This window comes from Dipodomys merriami, unplaced genomic scaffold, assembly GCF_024711535.1.
Source record: "Dipodomys merriami isolate MVZ:Mamm:240054 unplaced genomic scaffold, mDipMer1.0.p SCAF_15, whole genome shotgun sequence".
In the NCBI taxonomy this organism is placed as follows: Eukaryota; Metazoa; Chordata; class Mammalia; order Rodentia; family Heteromyidae; genus Dipodomys; species Dipodomys merriami.
Window position 1 is genome coordinate 32,157,544 of NW_027202826.1, and position 20,054 is coordinate 32,177,597.

Sequence of the window (20,054 nt, forward strand, 5' to 3'; positions counted from 1 at the left end):
ATTTAAACCACCAACGATAGGGAATAGATACCTTTTTAAATTAAAAAAAATAACTAGTTATAAGAATTATACATATTTATGCTAGGTGTCAAAGGGTTCACACCTGTAATCCTGGCTACTCAGGAGGCAGAGATCTGAGGATTGTGGTTTGAAGCTAGCTCAGGCAGGAAAATCCATGATACTCTTATCTTTAATTAACTACCAAAAAAGCCAGAAGTGGAGTTGTAGCTCAACCGGCAGAGTGCTAGCCTTGAGCACAAAAGCTCAGGGACAGCATCCACTCCCCAGGCAGGAAAGACTGTGAGACCCTTATCTCTAATAAACCACCAGAAAACCAGAAGTGGCACTGTGGCTCAAGCAGTAGAGTGCTTGCCTTGAGCTGAAGAGTGCAGGGACAGCACCCAAGCCCAGAGTTCAAGCCCCATAACTGACAAAAAATAAATAAATAAAAAATAAAAAAAAAACTTTACAATTGGCTTAAATGAAGGCAGATTTTACAGATTTTTTGGTAATAAAAGTGTCTCTTGGACATTTACGATTTAAAATTAGTGACTTTAAATAAATAACTAAAAATTATTCTTAAGAACAAAGTCCATCTCTAAGAACAAGACTCACGCTGGCCACCAGAGGGGTGGCTCATACCTGTAATCCTAACTACAAGAGAGGCTGAAATCTGAGATCTCATTTCAAAGGCAGACAGAAAAGTCCATGAGATTCTTATCTGCAATTAACCACACACAAAACAAAACAAGACAAAACAAAAAACCAGCAGTGGAGCTGTGGCTCAAGTAGCAAAAAAGCTCAGGGACAGCATCTAGGTGCTGAGTTCAAGCCCCAGTTACTGTACCAAAGAAAAAAAGAAAAAAAAGTACAGATTCCTCTTATAAGGTTACAAAAGTGCCCTCTAATGGCTTAATTTTTTATTGCTTCTGACATTTTTTTCCCCTCCTGATTACTTCTGAGTATCGAAGGCTTGCCTAAATTTAAAGCTTAAGTTAACTAACATCAATCAGACTTTTCAGCCCTTCTTTCTCAATTATACAACTTTTCATGGCCATTTGGTAGCTAATGCAGGAGATGCTCAGCCAGAAATCTTTCTACCTTTCTATTACCGAGGCTAGAGTTAGAACCGAGGTAGACAGTTGCTGAGATCATGCCAAATATCTTTCATTTTCTATTTGAGCCAATCAACTGGACCATATAATTCTGCACAATCCAGAAACACTCTGTGTGTCATCCTGGTTACCAAGAAGAGTGATTTTCACTGTTTGGATTGGAACATTGCTCATGACTCAAAGGCCTTTATCATGTTTGGTGCATACCTTCAAGTCCTACCAAAACTAAAAAGAGAAAAGAAAAACATTTTAATTCTTTGCTCTTCCACAATCTTTAGAAAATAGACTACCTCAAGCCGGGCACTGGTGGCTCACACATGCAATCCTAGCTACTCAGGAGGCTGAAATCTGAGTATCATAGTTCAAAGTCAGCCCAAGCAGAAAATATCCTTAAGACATTAATCTCCAATTTACCACGAAAAAGCTGGAAGTGGAGTCACATGCGGTTCAAGCGGTAGAGCACTAGCCTTGAGCACAAAAGCTCAGGTAGTGCCCGGGTCTTGAGTTCAAGACCCAGGATTAGCAAAAGGAAGGAAGGAAAGAAGGCAAGGAAGGAAGGAAAAAGAAAAGAAATATCTAGAATGGTTATGAAGTATTTGCACTATTGTGCAAAACCCAAAAGTAGATGATTAAAAATGTACCAAGAATCTATCAAATAATTTTCAGCATCAATTTGAGCTTCTTATTCTATAGAGCTTTACCATAGTTGAAATAAATAGTAATAGGCACCTGATACAGCCATTCCCCCTGCCCAAACCCACAGAAATGTTCATGAAATGTAAAATGGCCAAATGACAAGCAAAGTAAAACATAAAAGCACACTTGAATAATGTTCCACTGCATCAAACAAACACCCAGGCTGATATCTATCATAACAAAACACAGAAAACCCAAAAGCAAATGGGACTGGCTTCAGGGGTTCTATAGAAGCTACATTGCTGGTAGTGTGAAATTTGTCTCTAATCCTAGGTACTCAGAAAGATGAGCGTTGAGGGTGGCAGTCTGAAGCCAGCATACAAATCTGGGAGATTCTCATCTGATTCTCAGCTGTGGTTCAAGTGGTAGAGCATCATCCTTGAGCAAAAATGTTCAAGGATAGCATCCGGGCCCTGAGTTCAAGCTTCAATATTGGCACAAAACATGCAATATAAGAAAGAAAAAAAATAATGAAATAAAATAAAGTAAAATGATAAAACAAAATGATAAAATAAATATAATTTACCTGCAATTACTTGAAACCAGCTAATCTACTTGATAATCCTGGTTAAACTGTTTAACCTAGTTTATTTAGTGAGCACAATTTCTAGTCTGAAACTGTATAAATGGTGATGTGAAGAAACAGATCTGAATTATTTTTACTGCCTTAAATGGATTTAACTATAAATGGCAACTGAAAACCTTAAGGATAGGGAACTACGAATGGTGGCTTATCCTTGTAATCCTATCTACACAGGAGGCTGAGATCTGAGGATCACGGTTCAAAACCAGCCCTGGCAGGAAAATCTGTAAGACTCCTATCTCCGCTTAACCAAAAAGTCAGAAGTGGAACTGTCTCAATTGGTGGAGAGCTAGTCTTGAGTGAAAAAGCTCAGAGACAGCATCCAGGCTCTAAGTGCACACACACACACACACACACACAGACACACAAACACACACACACACACACACACACAGAGAGAGAGAGAGAGAGAGAGAGAGAGAGAGAGAGAGAGAAGATAGGAAACTGTGTCAAAGTATTGGGAAGCTTGTGTTCACAACCTTTATACTGTAGTTACAGTATTTCATCACTGGAAGAAATTTGCATATTCCCTTTGTGTTTTCATCTCACTGTCCATGGCTCTCTGAATAGGGGTGACTGACACAGATAAAATCAATGTGACCATTCTGGGTGCTATATGCCCCCTCAGAACAGCAGCCAAAAGCTGTGTCTACCTATGCAAACAGGATCAAAGCAAATGGCCTACCACTCTGCCAGCAAGATGCAGGGGCTGCAAGTTCTTTGCAGAAATAACTGAATCTAGTTTTTAAAAAAACATTATCACAAACAATGAACAAATGCAGCAGTGGTGCTCACTAGACATGATGTGGAAAATGAATTATACAACCTGTAGTTGGGGGTGGGAGGGGAAAAACTGGGAGAATGAAGGGAGGGATGACACTGTCCAAAAAACAAATGTATTCTTTCTCTGACTCATATAACGGTGGCCTCTCTGTACATCACTTTTATAATAACAATAAAAAATATTTTTAAAACTCCCCATCATCTATAGGCCAAAAAACTGACACACATTTCCATAGAGCCAAAAGGATAGGTATTGTGAATGACTTGAAGCAACTGCATCTGGAATAAATGAAAAATAAATGAAATCTAATGTTTAATTACAGAGAGCAGAAAGTGCATGATTATAATTTAGTGGGGATAATTTCAAGGGATGGTCTGTGGGCAGAGATTTCTGTTCTTTTTCTTTCCCCCCTTTTCAATGCAAATATTTAGTCTTTTTAACTTCTATTTTTAAACAAGAGGGCATTTTTGTTTTTTGTTTGAAACATCCATGCAACACCTGATTGGAAATCTATGGCATGTGAGCTATAAGGAAGAAGAAATAAGAATAAGAATAATTAATAATGTCACGTTGGCCTTTGTGTCTGTCGTGATTTGCTGGGCAGGAAAACTTTTATACAAAGCCCACCCTTTGCCCAACCCCGAATGTAAGAATCATCTCCAGGCAGAAACTCAACAAGAATCCTAATTTCTTGTTTTTAAGTTGAATTCCCAGAAGCAGCTTTGTTTTGTTGCCTTTTGCAAACAATGAAAATATTTCCTGAAGCTGGTTGGTCGTAAAACTCCAAAAATACCTTCTGCTGTGGTTGAAAATTTGAAGCAAAGGGGGGTAAAAAAAGCATACGCTATCGCTGGTTATAGCTGGTGTTTCCTCAAGGAAGTGCATGGCTCTCGGTCAGCCTTGCAGTGTGGGTCCTAGGGAGGTGAGCTCGAATCCTGCCATGACCTCAGAGCCTGGGCACAGCTGCCAGCTCCTCCCTCCTCCAGCTAAGCAGGGCCAGCCCTGCCTGGCAGACTTGTGCTCTCTGTTCTCTAAAGGAGGGCTGGCATCACATGTGGGGCGATTACGAAGGGCTTTAGTGTTATTAGGTCTGTAATTCTATGGCTTAGGGGCCCTCCGGTGCATTTCAGCATCAATGATTGTGATCTCCTCAGGCTCTTCCCTGGGTGACTGCCAACTTTCATTCTAAAAGGAAATTAAATTAATATATATATATTTTTAAAAAGCAACAGAAAATTGAAACATACCAAGGATTCAAATAAAGTTTCCATCCTGTCATTCACCTGCTCTTATATCCACAGTGGGCAGTTTCTAACAGGGCCAGTCAGGGAAATCTGGTGTTGAATTCTGAGTAGGAACTCCTTGAAAGAAGGTCTCACTATAAAGTCAGTATCTCTATGGCTTCATCATCATTTATGCTAACAAAAAGCATCAAGAGACGGTTGCACCAATGACACACGCCTGGAAATATAGCTATCGGGAAGCTGGGATTGTCATTCAAACCAGGCTGGGCAGGAAAGTCTTTGAGACGCTTATCTCCACTAAACTGAAAAAATGCCAGAAGTGGAGTGGTGCAAACCTTGAGCACAGATGCTCAGAGACAGCACCACCACCAAAATAAAAAGTAAATAAATAAGTGCACAGTTAACAGTAGAAATGACCAAAATAAATGGCTACAGAGAGGTCTAGTTTTGATCCAGGTATCCAGACTCCATTTCACAAGAGACATAGACCTCCTAAAACACATCTGATGCACTGTTAGCAAATAGTTCAATGCAATGTATGAAAAGGCACAAAGTTGGGGAGGGTCAAAATGATAAATGCCTTATTTCTATGGAAAGTCTCTTGAGAGCTGAGATAGCTGGACCCATTTCTACTATCCTTAGAGAAGCAAAGGACCCCTGGAGAACAAAAGCCTCCTTGTTCTTCTTGCTAACATGAGGCTAACTAAATGCTAAATGAGGCTAACTAAGCCTCATTTCCTGCTGATCAGCAACAGGTGCAAATGACTTCCCGTGTGATGATCCCCAACACAGTTTACAAATTGCACATCACATCTTCCATGGCAATTTAACAAAGAAGAAACATGGCGGGGGGGGGGGAACGGTTGCCTGTACCAGGCCTAGAAGGTGAGTCAAGAAGTGTCAAGATTCTCAGATACGGAACCCTTAGAAATTTGATTTTGTGAGTGTGAGCGGTCCTGGACTTTGAACGCAGGGCTTGGGCATTGTCCCTGGAGTAGCCTTCACTCAAGGCTACTCCTCCACCACGTGAACCATAGCTCCACTTCTGGCTTTTTGGTGATTGTGAGTCTCACGGACTTCCCTGCCCCAGCTGGTTTTGAACCATTATCCTCAGATCTCAGCCTCTTGAGTTGGTATGATTGCAGGCACCAGTGCCTGGCTTAGAAATTTGATTTCTTTTCCATTTGAGACCTGGAGTTGTACTGGCTGACACTTAATGCTCATTGGCAGGCACCCTAAAACATGCCTCCCATTCCTTGTGTTTTTTTTAACAGTTACTTTGGCCAAGAAATGAGCTTTCAGTGAGATACTCAAGAATGCCACAGCAAAACCAAAAGTAAGGACAGAGGAGTTTAAAAATCAATGAAAACAAACAAGCAAGTTGTCCATGACCAACTGCCAGCTGCCAAGTGGATATTCCAAAGTGAATCTGGTAATGTAGGAGCTTGAAAGAACTCTCCTAAGAACTAACAATCTACTTATAATATAATATATATGTACATCACACACACACACACACACACACACACACACACACACACACACACACACACACACACACACACACACACACCCCAAGGCAACAGAGCCCAAAAATGTCAATGGCATCTTCCAGGGATAGTGTCAGACATTACATGCACACAAACATAAATCAGAAGTCAGCACAGGCGGCACTCATCACTATACAGAAGGTCAAAATGGACATATTAAGGTCTATGAGGTGACAGTCACTTCATGTTAAATATTTAGAGAGCGTTTGGTAGAAGAAACATTTACAATGAGCTTAAATGCGAAAGGGAAGTCAGTGGAAGACATGTCAGTAGACAGAGCACTCCAGGCAGAGAAGCAGCTGGTGCAAAGGTCCTGAGGTAGCCCTGAGCTTTGTTAAAAGGAAACACCATTAGTGAGGAGGAAGGATGGGGGGGGGGGGGAAAGATGTGCCTACAAGGTGGAAATTTGCAATTGTGTTTGGACTCTACACCAGGCCAACCTTTTAAGGAAGGCAGGACATTGTTCTAATCCATGCTTTCTAAACAATTACTTGGTCATTATGCAGAGAGTAGATTGTAGGGACAGGATTATAGAAACAGCAGCACACACACACACACACACACACACACACACACACTAATTTTTGTAAAAGCCAAAAGCTCAGATGAAGGGCCTTGCATTTGCATCTGGCAGAGTGAGGATGGAATCGACTTTGGAGGCCAGATGGAGCGTAATGGAGTGATTTGGGTGCCGAATAGACAGGAAACCAGCGTGTGTGTGGCGGGAGGGGAGCTGAAGGTAGGAACTGAGGAGAGGGTATCACATTCATTACAGGAATGCATACAATAAAAGCACACAAAGGAAGTGAGGAAAGAAATCGAGAAATGAAATTAACCAGAGAGTAAAACAAATTCTTACATCAAATAATATGTTTACCACAGAGGAGAAAAGAGAAAAGAAAGCCTGGTGTGCAAGGTAGTACGCTACATGGGTTAGAAATATTAAAATCCTGATTTCAGTTGTCCTGGTGGGAAATGGATCTGCCACACTCTGGGTAGGATCTGAGCTGCACAGGATATTTCAAATGGACTAACACTTCAAAAAGAACCAAAGCAGGAAGAAGTCCAAACTCATATTTAAGTTCTGGTAAGGGACTGTTTGTGGGGGAAAAATGGCTGGTAACAGTAAAAGGAAGACAGATGTGTGAAGAAAATAAGAAGAAGGTAAGAAGAAAAATAAGAAAGTAAGAAGAAAAATAAAAAACAATTGGGCTAGATCCCAGTAGCTCACACCTTGGTAACTTGAGATCTGGAGTAGCATGGTCCCAGGACAGCATGGGTGACAATGTTTGTGAGAGACACCCTCCTCCCCTCAATAGTAGATGTAGTGGTTCGTGCCTGATATCTAGGTGTGTAGGAAATACAACAGGAGGATTGTAGTCATCTAGAGGAAAAAGCAAGACACTCCCAGGCTAGGCTGTGGGGAAAAGTGAGACTCTGAAAAAATAAACAGGTCAGCCAGGCACCAGTGGCTCACACCTGTAAATCTTAGCTACTCAGGAGGCTGAGATCTGAGGATTGCGATTCAAAGCCAGCCTGGGCAAGAAAGTCTGTGAGACTCTTAGTTCTAATAAACCACCAGAAAACTGGAAATGGCGCTGTTGCTCAAGTGGTAGGGTACTCGCCTTGAGATGAAGAGCTGAGGGACAGCGCGCAGGCCCAGAGTTCAAGCCCCATGACTGACAATAAATAAATAAATAAATAAAATAAACAGTTCAAGAAGGGTTAAAAGTATGGCTCAAGCAGCAAAGCACTTACTTAGTAAGCATGAATCTCTAATCTAAAATCCCAGTATAGCCAAACTACTACTACTACTACTACTACTACTACTAATAATAATAATAATAATAATAATTACAATAATAATAGAAGTGGAAGAGGAAGAAGAGAGGGAGGAGGAGGAAAAGGAGGAAGAAGATCAAATATATGTGACTGAACCATTTTTGGACTATATGTCCAAACAGATCAGCTAAATAAAACCTATGAACCTTCCTCAAACCCACTCCTGCCTGTTGCCCTCTGGGCACCTTCCAGGATGACTTTCAGCCTAGGATAAGTGGGAATATGGTGTCTGAGCCCAGAAAAGCATGGTGGCTCCACGAAGGGAAGACTGGAAAGCAACCAGCTCCCATCAGAGCCCATCAGACACCCACAGGTACACGAGAAAGCAGAGATGTGAGTGGCAAGGTGGTCGCTGTGCACCACGCCTCCCGAGGTTTGTGCAAGGAAAAAGTGACCACTGTTATCCATTCGTAATACATCAAAGGGTAAAATGGTGAGTCTCCCCAGTCTGAAGGACAGGTGCAACAGAGGAATGATCACATTGTTTGCTGAACTGACACCGTTTCTGGTTTTGCTAATGACAAGGACAGACCCAAAGATAAAACAACCACCACCAAATGCTCTACCAGGAAAGTGGATTCACAAAGCTGCTGAGTTCACAAAGGCCCTGAGTTCAAATCCCTTCACTCCTCAGCCAGCAATTACCCTGATTTCTTGTCTGTGTTCTATCTCAGGTACTTGAGTCATTTTAAAAATTTCTAAGCTGGTTGCTAGTGGTTCATGCCTTGTAACTACTCAGGAGGCTAAGTTCAGAGGATCACAGATCAAAGCCAGCACTGGCAAGAAAGTTCATGAGACTCTTATCTCTAATCACAGAAAAAGCCAGAAATGGTGCTGTGGCTCAAGTGGCAGAGTACTAACCATGAACAAAAGGAGCTCAGGGACCGTGAGCACCCAAGCCAAGAGCTCAAGCCCTAGGACCAGCAAGAAAGTAGGAAAGCAAGCAAGCAATCAAGAAAGAAAGGAAAAAGAAAGAAAGAAAGAAAGGCTTTTTAGTTTTTCTCAACACACTGACCAACGAGGGCATGTAAACTATCCAAATTCTGAGACAGTCTATGTGTTATGGAAAACCTAGCTTTGAATATTGCTTTGCAGGGGAAAAGCAGCCATCTTGCTCTATCTCCTAACACATCTGCAGCTGCAGCTGCTGAACACATGGACCACAGAAGGTTTTGATCAAAGGCATCATGTACAATCCAGCTCCTGATGACGCAGAAACAAGCAGCGCCCACCAACAAGGCAGCAACCCTGTTCAAGAGGCGAACATGGTGTATGGCAGAGTTCACAGGAAGAGGGGCCCTGGATCACTTGGGCATTGACGGGGTGCTGGGCTCTGGGATGTAATGGAGGGCAAGACACTGGAAACTAGTGGATAAGAGAAATGATGAGTAAATAAACAAGTGGATATAATTAATATTCCCACTCCAGTGAACAATGGCCCTATAAAGAAAGTCAGGCAGCCAAAGGGGCTAGAGAAGAAATGGAAATGGGGAGGAGGATAAGAGAGAAGCCTTTCTAGGCTGTGCGCAGAACAGGCTGCTCTGGGGAAGAGCATTTCATCGGAGATTTAGTGAAGTGTAAAACCCTGCAGAGCTCTAGAATGTTCCAAATAGATGGAACTTTTTTTGTGTTTTTGTTCTTGTGCCCAACCCAGAGCTTAACCTGAGGGCTTGGGCTCTGTCCCTGAGCTTTTGTGTTCAAGGCTCGCATTCTACCATTTGATCCATAGCTCCACCTCTGGCTTTTTGGTGGTTAATTGGAGATAAGAGTCTCTTGGACTTTTCTGCCTGGGCTGGCTTCAAACAGTGATCCTCAGATCTCAGCCTCCTGAATAGCTAGGATGACAGGCATGAGCCACCAGAAGGAACTTTTAACCTATAGAGGACACTGGGGAAGATGGGGAGGTTGGGTGGAGCAGGATAGACATCGAAGCTTCACAGCTGGCCATCTTCCTCATCTGCAGGTTAACTTCCACCAGCTGCCCATCCCACAACCCCCAAGAGGGACACAAGGACCAGCAGACAGACCCTGGGTCCTAGAGGCTGTCTCAGTCCTGCTAGGACTGGCCAGATGACAGGAGACATGGCTGCTTTAAAGTCGGTTTCAAGATGGAAGGGATTAAAGACCCTCTGGTTGTCCAGATGGGCCCCAGGTACAACGCATCAGAGGGAAGGAGACCGCAGTGCAGTAACACAAAGCTCTATCTAATAAACAGGAGTGGAGATACTAACCGCGCCCAGAGAGACACTGATAAGAAACCATCTAAATCAACACAGCAAGCCACAGTCCTGAGCGGAGACTCCTGGACATGTTATCACATTTGATGTAGTTCTCTGACTCTGGCAAGCGAGGAAGCCTCCTTGCCTTTTGGGAAGTTCCCAACACATGCTTTATATGACTTAATGACACCACTCCGTGCTTCAGGAACAATTTTAACATTGACACTCTCTTGTGATATAGCCACAATATGTTAGGAGTATCTCCTTGATGTTGAGGGTTGTGTAGACAGAAATAAGAATACCTTTTCCAAACCAGGAATCAATGGCTCACACCTACAACCCTAGCAATTCAGGAGGCTGAGATCTGAGGATTATGGTTTGAAGCCAACCACAGCAGAAAAGTCCACGAGACTCTTATCTGCCATTAATCACCAAAAAAGCTAGACATGGTAGAGTGCTAATCTTAAGCATAAAAGCTCAGGGACAGCACCTAGGCCCTGAGTTCAAACCCCAGGACCAGCACAAAGCAAAAAGAAGTAAATAAATACACATGGTCTTATCTAGGAATGCCTCTGAAATATGCACATTTTGATTTGATGAGGATATATTCTTATCTAAGAATGGGCAGGGTAGAGTCTGGAGGCATAGTTCAGGTGGTAGAGCAAAATGTCAGGTACTGAGTTTGAGTCCCAGTCTCAACAAAAAGAAGAAAAAGAAAAGAAAAGACAGGATACTTCTCAGATCTTAAGATGTGCACAGGTTGTTCAGTTTCCTACCTAAATGCAAAGTCAGTTTGGGGAACTGGTCCTTTCTAACAAGCTCACACACAAGAATGCCGATAGCTCAGGGACCTCATTCTTAGTAACCACGTTGTGGATGGCTATGTCTTTTCCAATCTTGTGATTCTTGCACATTCTTACTTTGTTCTAAGTTCAAACTCAGGACTGGCACATACACACACACGTACACACAAGTGCACACAAAATAAAAACCTAGCTCAGGTGAGCATGCTACACTGGAAGGAACAAAAGGTCTAAGATTCAGGTGTGGAGATTCCAGCCATGAAGATCAGAGTTAGTTCCTGTAGTACCTATGCTGGATGAGAGATCACTAGAGAAAGAACACTTTCCAGCGGCAAACAGCATGAAGACACTCACCATTGTTGCCATTTAGCCAGTCCTAGGGCTTGCACTCTGAGCCTGGTGCTGCTCTTGAGCTATTTTGCTCAAGGCTAGTACTCTACCACTTGAGCCACAGTCCCATTTCTTGCTCTTAGGGTGCTTCATTGGAGATAAGAGTCTCACAGATTTTATTGCCCAGGCTGGCTTCGAACTCTGATCCTTACATCTCAGCTTCGTCAACTACAATTGTAGGCATGAGCCACCAGTGGCAAGCTCCTACAGTTATTTTTAATGAACAGTTTATAGCCAATGACTGTGAAAGGATATATGCATGCAAACCTGCAATAAACCACAAATACTGATCCACAAGTATTTCATCTTTTCTTCCTAAAGAAGTAATATATGAATGAAAGATTTTTCTCTCTCTCTCTTTCTTCTTCTCTTTTCTCCTAAAGAAAAGACCAAGGAAGGGCAGCACAGATCAGTGATCATTGTACAGGGCGCTGACAAGAAATAAAGATCTCAGAACTGCCTAGTGGATGTCATTTTTTTTTTATAAGTGTGATTCAACTTTAAATATAGAGATTTTTTTTGTCGGTTGTGGGGCCTGAATTCTGGGCAGCTCTTCAGCTCAAGGCTAGCGCTCTTACCTCTTGAGTCGTAGCACCACTTTTGGCTTTTTCTGCGTATGTGGTGCTGAGGGATTGAACCCACGGCCTCTTTCATGCAAGGCAAGCACTCTACCACTGAGCTACCTTTCTGGCCCCTAAATGTAGAGATTTTTTTTAAGTATAGATTAAATTTAGAAGTTAAAGTATTAATAATGTGTGTTTGCATGACTACTTCCAGCATCTGAGCTTATTTTCTCTTACTATAAGGAATTTAAACTTTTAGAATATGTGGAAGATGCTTTCAGTTATGTCTATAATAGCTCTCATATACAAAGTCATACAATTCATTTAAAAAACATTTATTTGAAAAAAAAAAGTCCTATCCAGATAAAGGTGGTTTTTGCCTATAATCCTAGCTATTCAGGAGGTTGAGATCTGAGGATCACAGATTGAAACCAGCTCAGGCAGACAAATCTGAGGGAGCACTTTCTCCAATTAACCAGCAAAAACCTGGAAGTGGAGCTATGGCTCAAGTGGTAGAACCTAACTTTGAGCAGAAGGAGGTGAGAGGGGAGAGATCTTAGAACTGACTTAACTTCAGTTCTACCTTCCAAAAATGCTACATAAATAATACAGCCCTGGGGAAAGTGCTGAATGACTACTATTACTACTTTGACATTAGCTTTCCCTCCTAGACATAATGTTTGCCATAAAAAAACTACTACATACTGTTAGTTTTGGAACAGACTGGGTTTTTAAAAATTATTTTTTAGTGATGAACCTACTTAAAATAATTGAAATATAAATCTCAATATCATGGGTTATGCATTTCTGATAAATCTGTAACATGTATCTTTTCTAATCCCAACTTTTCCTATTAGTGAAGAAATGTAGCCTTTTGTTTCCTTTTCCAAATAATTTGTTTCCAGGATCTTGTCTACTATAGAGAGAGGGGAGGAGAGGTGGAAGAACGGAGAGAAGGAGGGAAGAGGAGAGAGAGAGGAGAGAGAGAGAGCTCAGTGAAAAATGCTTAGAGAAACATTCAGCCACTTGGACTATAATGGCTGGTCAGTCAGACTAAGAACAGAGCTAAAGAAAGAAAAAGAGATTTGCATTCAGGAGGTGATCTCATGACTTTAAGTAGATTTAATACAGCAAACTGAAGATCTTGCTTTTCATAACTGAAGCAGAATTTGTGAAACTGGTTGTGGTGGGAAGCGTGGGGGCTTATCTAATAAAATGATTATGTAAAAGTTATTACCTAGTGAATTGTTACAAAACCAAACAGTGCTGTGGACAGCAGACAATCATGGTGCCGTGGATTTGGACTAAATAAATGGTATTTTTGGAGTCTGTGAATTATGAAAGATGTTTTAATCAAATTTTGAGCATAGAGATTAATTTGGTCGTTAACCTCCAGTTAAAAATGTCAGAAAAGTCTCATTTGTGTTTGTTCCTGAAACCAAAGAGTTACTTTTTGGGATTTTTGGTTGGTTGGGTTGTTTGTTTGCTTGTGCCAGCTCTGGGCTTGGGCAGGCTGACCAACTCAGTATGGGATCACCTATAGAATCGATTTACCAGAGGCCAAGTGGGGCTAAGTGATCAAGAGTGATCGCTGCTTTTCCCTTTCCCCAGGAATCCAGTGCTTCAGCTAGCACTGTTGTCTCTTATCTCTGTCACTAGTGTGGTATGTGACAAGCATTCCTTGGGAATCAACCCAATCTCAAAACTGGACAATGCGATCAGCATTCATTTAAAAGGTTAAGATGTGCCAATAGCTCACATCTGAAATCCAAGATACCCTTGAGTCCGACATTTAAGGATTGTAATTCAAAGCTAGCCAAGGGAAGACAAGAGAGTCTTATCCCCCATTAACCAGCAAAAAGCTGGAAGTGGAGGTGTGGCATAAGTGGTAGAGCACCAGCCTTGAGTGGAAAAAGCCCAGTGGGAACAGGACCCTGAGTTCAAGCCTCAGAGCCGACAGAAAGTAATAAGCATAAGGACGGTTATTTTCATGAAGTTATATTTACTGAGTGCTATCAACATTCACATCGCATTTCGATCTACATACAAGCATAACAAGGCATCTGTACCAGTCAAAATGCCTTTATTATGTGTTTTTCAATGTAAAGAGACGTCATGAGATCATGCACATTTATATGTGTGTGTGTATTTTTTGTGTGATACTTTTTTGTATGATGGTTCAATCAGAAATGCCTGGTATTGGTCCAGTCAAATGCACAGCAATGTGCTTGGTTATGAACTTTCTTCACATACAACTTGAACTCAAGGAAGTCATCAGGTCTGTCTCTGAGGTATCTGTACACGGCTAGGTTTATGTTCCACTGCAGTGGGCTTTACGCTGTAATGGTTCCCATTCCACTGTCTCTGAACACTCCAAGCATCTAAAATTGGAGAGAGTAGTCCCGAAGAAATCTGCCCTTTGACATTAGCTTTCCCTCCTAGACATAATGTTTGCCAGAAAAAATGCCCTAAAGCTGCTCCTTCGTGGTCTTTGTCAATGATCTGAACAGCACACACAGTCCCTGCGTATAAAGAACTTACTTCCTGTGTTATAATTGAAAAACAAATAGCCGCTGTGGTGATGTCCAAAACAAGACAGGACACTTTCTGAGTTCAGACTTTATACTTATTTTAGGAAAGAAAAAGAAACAACCAGTCTTTGTTTTATCTACCTCTGTGGAGACAGGAACATTGCCTCAGAAAACAAGATGGAGCGATGATGATTTTCAGATCTTGGTAAAAATGCACATTTGGATAACGCCCATAGTTTTGGCTTGCGTTTTAAGATTGTCGAACGCAAATTCTCCCAGTGCACACGCAGCTGAAAGACGTGAGCGTCTGCCTTGATTTCCTTGCAGACGAGAAGAAATTCTGTAGAAAGAAATGTGAACCATCTCCACTGCATCCATACATCACTACTATCTGTGATATTAACTGAAATCAATTCCAGATAGGAAACAGACAAACATGCATGTTGTTCAATGAGGTTTTGTGTGTGTGTGTGTGAATTGGTTATTATGTGAAGCTATCTCCACATTACTGACGCAGTGCCTAGGATTTTGGTTCAAATGAGTTGATTTCTATACTTAATCATGTTTTGAGTTCTTCCCAAACTTTATGGAACCTTATTTTTCTAAAAATCTTTCTAGATATTTTAATGATGGTTCCTCATAATCATAAAAAGTCAGCAAAATATTTCAAAAGAAGAACCAATGGAAACGTTTGGGTTAGTTACCTATGTATTTATAGTACCTTATGAGGGACATATTTTTCTTTTTCTAAAAGCAAAGATTTATTTCAGAGTTTTTGCATGTCAGACTAAAATACTTAAGAAAATACATGAAACATTAGATATGGTTCATGTTCAAGCTTGCTACAGGAAGAAATTAACAAATGAAAACTAAGAACTACTCACCAACTTACTAAAATAAATCCATTTCCAAAAGATCTGGAAATTATTGAAATAATATTATCACATAATCTTGGAAGTCTCTGTACTTTTCCTATAAGGGGGAGGTCTGTAGACTATAAAGTGAAGTTTAAATCAAATGTAGCTCAGTGATTTCCTGGAGAAAAAAAAGTTGACATTGTAACTTAACTGTCCTGTGGTCAAATCCATCTCTTCATTCCAAAGGAGAATGTCTACAGAAATATGAAGTGCTAGTTTGCTTTTACTCTACATTGATCAAGTTCTTTACCCTTAATTTTTAAATTGAAAAAAATGAGTAACATACTTTTATTCAGGGGGATTTATACTGCCACAAGTATTTCATGGTTTCAAAGTATTTCAAAACAATTATGCACACATACACATGCACATATGTGTATATATATGTATATATCCATATATATACACGTACGTATATATACATACATATACACACATACACACATATGTCTATATTGGATTGGCTTGTGGTTCATAATAAATTACCCAAAATTAAAGGGAAGGAGTGAATCTTTCAACTTTACATCTCATAAATACACCTGCTTGGTTCACTGGACTGGGCGTTTGTTGGCCCATCTCATTGGAAGGGTGTTTTGATGCCTGGTATTATATGGATCTGAAAACACAGACTCCCTGAAAATTTTCAGTTCTTTCCCAAAAAAAATCATACTGGATTTATGCTTAGCATACAACTCTGTGGCACAATAACATGTCAGTATTCTGATGTTTCCATGACATACTTGGGGACATGTTGTTATATTTTTTAATAACACCTGTCGTTAATGTACTTTTCTTCCTGTACTGAAATTAACCTGGACAGAGGACTGCCTACATCCTAAGGTTTGTTTCACTTCCATTTGTAATTGAAAGGTAAAAATAAAGCAGAATTAATCCTAACTTCAGGGCATGAAAGGGTGAGTATTTTTAAATGAAATGTTTAAACTACTAGGGGAGTTTGATCCTGGAGGAGTTTTCAGAGCCAATATTTGGTGCACGTTTAGCTTGTAACTATTCAACTGTGTTGTGGTTGTGTGTGTGTGTGTGTGTGTGTGTGTGTGTGTGTATGTATGTGTGTGTGTGTGTAACTAAATGAGTAAACCAACAGGAAAAGAAATTTTTCTTCTCAGAACAACCCTTCCAACATAAATTTCAAAGTTTCTAGAAATCATTTCATAGACCATGAATTAGCTGAATGATTGCAGGGTGTGCTTTTCTTTGACCCAGTACAGATAATCACGGCATGTACTTTTCCCTAGTTATTAACTGATGGCATCTGTGCCTGGCAAAGTCCACTTGCTAACTGGCTGCTTCTAGGGTACATACTTCTCAAAGCAAGATGTGGCCAGAAGACAGGGGAAATTACAACAACATCAACAGTAAAAGCAGTGTGTATGAGAAAGAGACACGGAGAAAGAGGGACAAGAGAAAAAGAGATACTTGTGCAATCAAATTGATCCCCCTCTCATCGTGAAACTAGAGAAGAGAGAGATGAAAAGTCAGTGCAAATTCTATGTAATTCACACTCTGTGTCTCTGGTCTCTGCTAGTTCTGGCCTAATAGTTCCATTATCCATTCACCCGTCACGTCAAAGTGAATACATAATCTTGCTCTAATAATGACCACACAGAATTGATCTTCAAATTCTGACCTCTAGCCAGAGGAAATCAACACAGGAAGACAACTACAGTATGCATATATTTCTCTACTTATCGCCTTCCTTTCAAATAACTGGTCAAAGTGCTTAAACAGCACATTTTCTCCCCCCCTACTCCCACTCCCAAAACATATGCAGAGTCTGGCTCATAAATAAAAGAAAGAAAACTAACATTTGAGTATCTAGGTTCCTGATGCCCATTGGAAAAGTATCTTCATTAAGTTACCTGAAGAGTGACCACTTTGGCTCCCATTAGGACGTTAGTCTTTTCAACATTCAAACTTTGCTACAGGGAGTTAAGTACCAGGCAGGACAAATAAACTGGGGGTTGAGTAAGGGGTGGGGGGCTTCCTGCACTCATAAAAGGGTATTTTTCAATTATATATTTTGTTACATCTTCAGAGATAAAAGCTGTATCTGCAAGTGATTAAAAGATGTTTTGTATTCATGGTTTCATTTCTGCTGAAATCAATGCATAATTTAAACCACACATAATTCATAGCAATTGAGACCCATTACAGAGTTCTAGCTTCTTTTTTATGATAGTTACTAATTAAAACAGAGTGTGGCTGCCACGCTGAGCCTAAGTCTTTGACATAAAGGTTTAATGAGTAAAACACCCTGACACACAAAAAAATGAAAACAATAAGACAGACAAGGCGGGCTGGCTGCTGGGTTTCAAGCGTGTGGTAAAGATTAAGATCTACACTGAAATTTAGAATTGTACTGAGGAGGAACTTGTAATGTCATTCTCTCCAGGAAAGAAAAACCTGGGAGAGAAAATTGCAATAGCAGTAATTTCTCCAACTTTTTCTGGTCCCTCCATTGCCACCTCCAAATAAGAATTTAAGCTCCTGGGAGACACTTGCAAACAGTAAGGACTCGGTATTTTACTCTAATCCTGAATATATATTTAGATTGACAATGGGAAGTGGAACCATAATTAATTATGTGGGAGAGGATTTTTTTTAACTTGAAGAAGGCAGAGAGAAGTAAATGACATTTCATGACTGCAACCTTATAAAAGTTCATGGGTTAAAACTTGGGGGGGGGGGGGTGGAGTAGAAATGCCAGTATCTTTGTGACATCTGATGAATCCCATATGCCAGCGTGAGGAATTAATACGGTTGTGATGTTTGCACTCCCCTAAACCACTGTAATAAGAGACTGACATAAAAAATCAAACCAAGTGTAAACATTGCCTTTCAGCTAGGGTGACGGCCTTATTATCAGTCTTAATAAACAGAAAGAAATAATAATAAATGGCCAAGCACCCTCCCTGCGCACAATCCAGTTCTACCCGTGTAGAACCAGGCAATCATCCATCACTTTTCTCAGGATAATAAAACAATTGAATCCCATCAAATTCTCAGCAACCGCTCCCTCGGGAGGCAGCGATGTTTTATCTCTACTTCTGCGACCCGGGGAGGATTTTACTTGTTTGAAGGGAGGCGGAGAGAATGGAGCTGGGACCTATTTAATTCCATTGATGATTTCCAAGGTTCTCACAGACGCTCTGGGGACCAGGGTGGGAGGCAGAGAAGGGGAGGTGGGGAGACCCCCCCCAACCTCCTTCCCAAAAGAAAAAAAAAGGTTCAGGAAGCCAGGCAGGGGGAGGAGGAGGAGAGGGGAAGGGAGAAGGATTTGGGGAGATCCATCGTAACTAACCAAAATATACATAAATTCTTCCCTATGATTTAGCGGGTTTGGGGGAAAATAAAAAATGAGAAATAAATAAAATTTGCCAACCCAACCAAGTTGCTTTAAAAAAAAAACTCTCGCGAAAAATCAAAACCAGACATTCGCTCAGGTTCACTTGGCGCTCACGATCTCGGTTTCGGGGAGCTAGCAGTTTGCAGCTCAGGGGATGGACAGCGCCCCGAAGGGGGCCTGGAGCCGACCCCGCGGGGATGGCGGGGGGACCGAGGTGTGTGTCCCCCCCCCGCAATGTCGGGGCCTGGCGACGGCTGTGGGGTGCGGGGTGCGCCATGGGAGCCAAGCGCTCACTGAGACCGCACCTCAATTTCAGTAGTCAAGCGCCCCCCGAAAAAACCCAACACTCAGGTTCCCACGCGCTGGGACCCTCCGACCCTCATTGTGGATGAACCCGGACTCGCGCTCAGGCGCGCGGGGGTCGGGGGGTCGCGGGTAGGGCGGGGTGGGGCGCCCCTGCTATCCGGGGTCACCCAGCCCGCCACGCCGCGGACACGCGAGGCGCGAGCCGGGCGGGGGTGTCCGGTACCGCGCGCCACCCTGGCCGGCGCGAGCCCCACGCGAGGCCCCGGGCCCCCCGGGCCCGCACCGGCTCTGGCGGGCGGGCGGGCGGGCGCGCGCGCCCGGGACTCGAACCTGGACAGGGAAGCGAGGCGACAACCCACCCGGCAGAAGCGCAAAGCCGGCGTCCGGGCCGCGACCCGGAGACCGAGGCTCCCAGGCGCCGCGGCACCCGCGATCCTGGATCCTGGGCGGGTCCCGGGGCGGCGGGCCGGCGCGGCGGGGACGGTGGATTTCCTCTGGGTACTTACCTTGAATTTTCCGTTTGTTCTTCCTAGAGAAGAGTGGGAGAAAAATCTCTCCTCGACGTGCGCTGCGCCAGACAGTGCTCGTCCGCGGGTCGGGCCAAGCGGCGGCTGCCCAGGCTCCGGGACCGGGTTGGGGGGGCCCTGGCCGGCCGGCGCGGACGCAGGCGGAGGAGTCGGCCCGAAGGTCCCAACTTTGCGGTGGGCGCTGCAAACTTCAAAGGCGGCGGGCTGCGCGCGCGGCCGCCCAAGTTGAGGCCGGGCGGTGGGGGCGCAGCGCCGGGCGGGGGGCGTCTCGGGGCTGCGGGGCTGCGAGGAGGTGGCGGGGCTCCTTTTAAAAGGCCGGAGGGTGTGCGGGCGCTGAGGGGGGCGGGGCGGGCGGGAGGATGCTGCGGGGCCGAGCGCGGCCGGGGCGGGCTCCCCGGGGCTGCGGGGGCCGGGGCGCGCGGGGCGCGCGGGGCGCACGAGCGGGCTGCGGCGGCGGCGGCGGCGGGGCGCGGCTGCGATTGCTCCGCTCGCTGGTGGCTCCGCGCCGGGAGTGTGGAGTGAGCGTCCGCTCCCAGTGTCACCGCAGAAGCTGGGAGCCTCCCCCCCCCCACCGCCCCGCCGCTGCCCGCCCTCCCCCCTCCCCTGCCCGCTGCCGC

The 20,054-nt window shown here is 43.2% G+C and overlaps 1 protein-coding gene across 2 annotated transcripts in view; it reads right to left on the minus strand.

Moving 5' to 3' along the window:
• Ndnf (neuron derived neurotrophic factor) overlaps positions 1–19,770 on the minus strand; it is a 33,175-nt gene extending 13,405 nt beyond the window's left edge. For both annotated transcript variants that reach the window (XM_070022529.1, XM_070022530.1), the window contains exon 1: positions 19,417–19,770. The gene's annotated coding sequence lies outside the window, so the exon portion shown is untranslated. The remainder of the gene's footprint in view (positions 1–19,416) is intronic.
• Between the last annotated feature and the right edge of the window lie 284 nt (positions 19,771–20,054).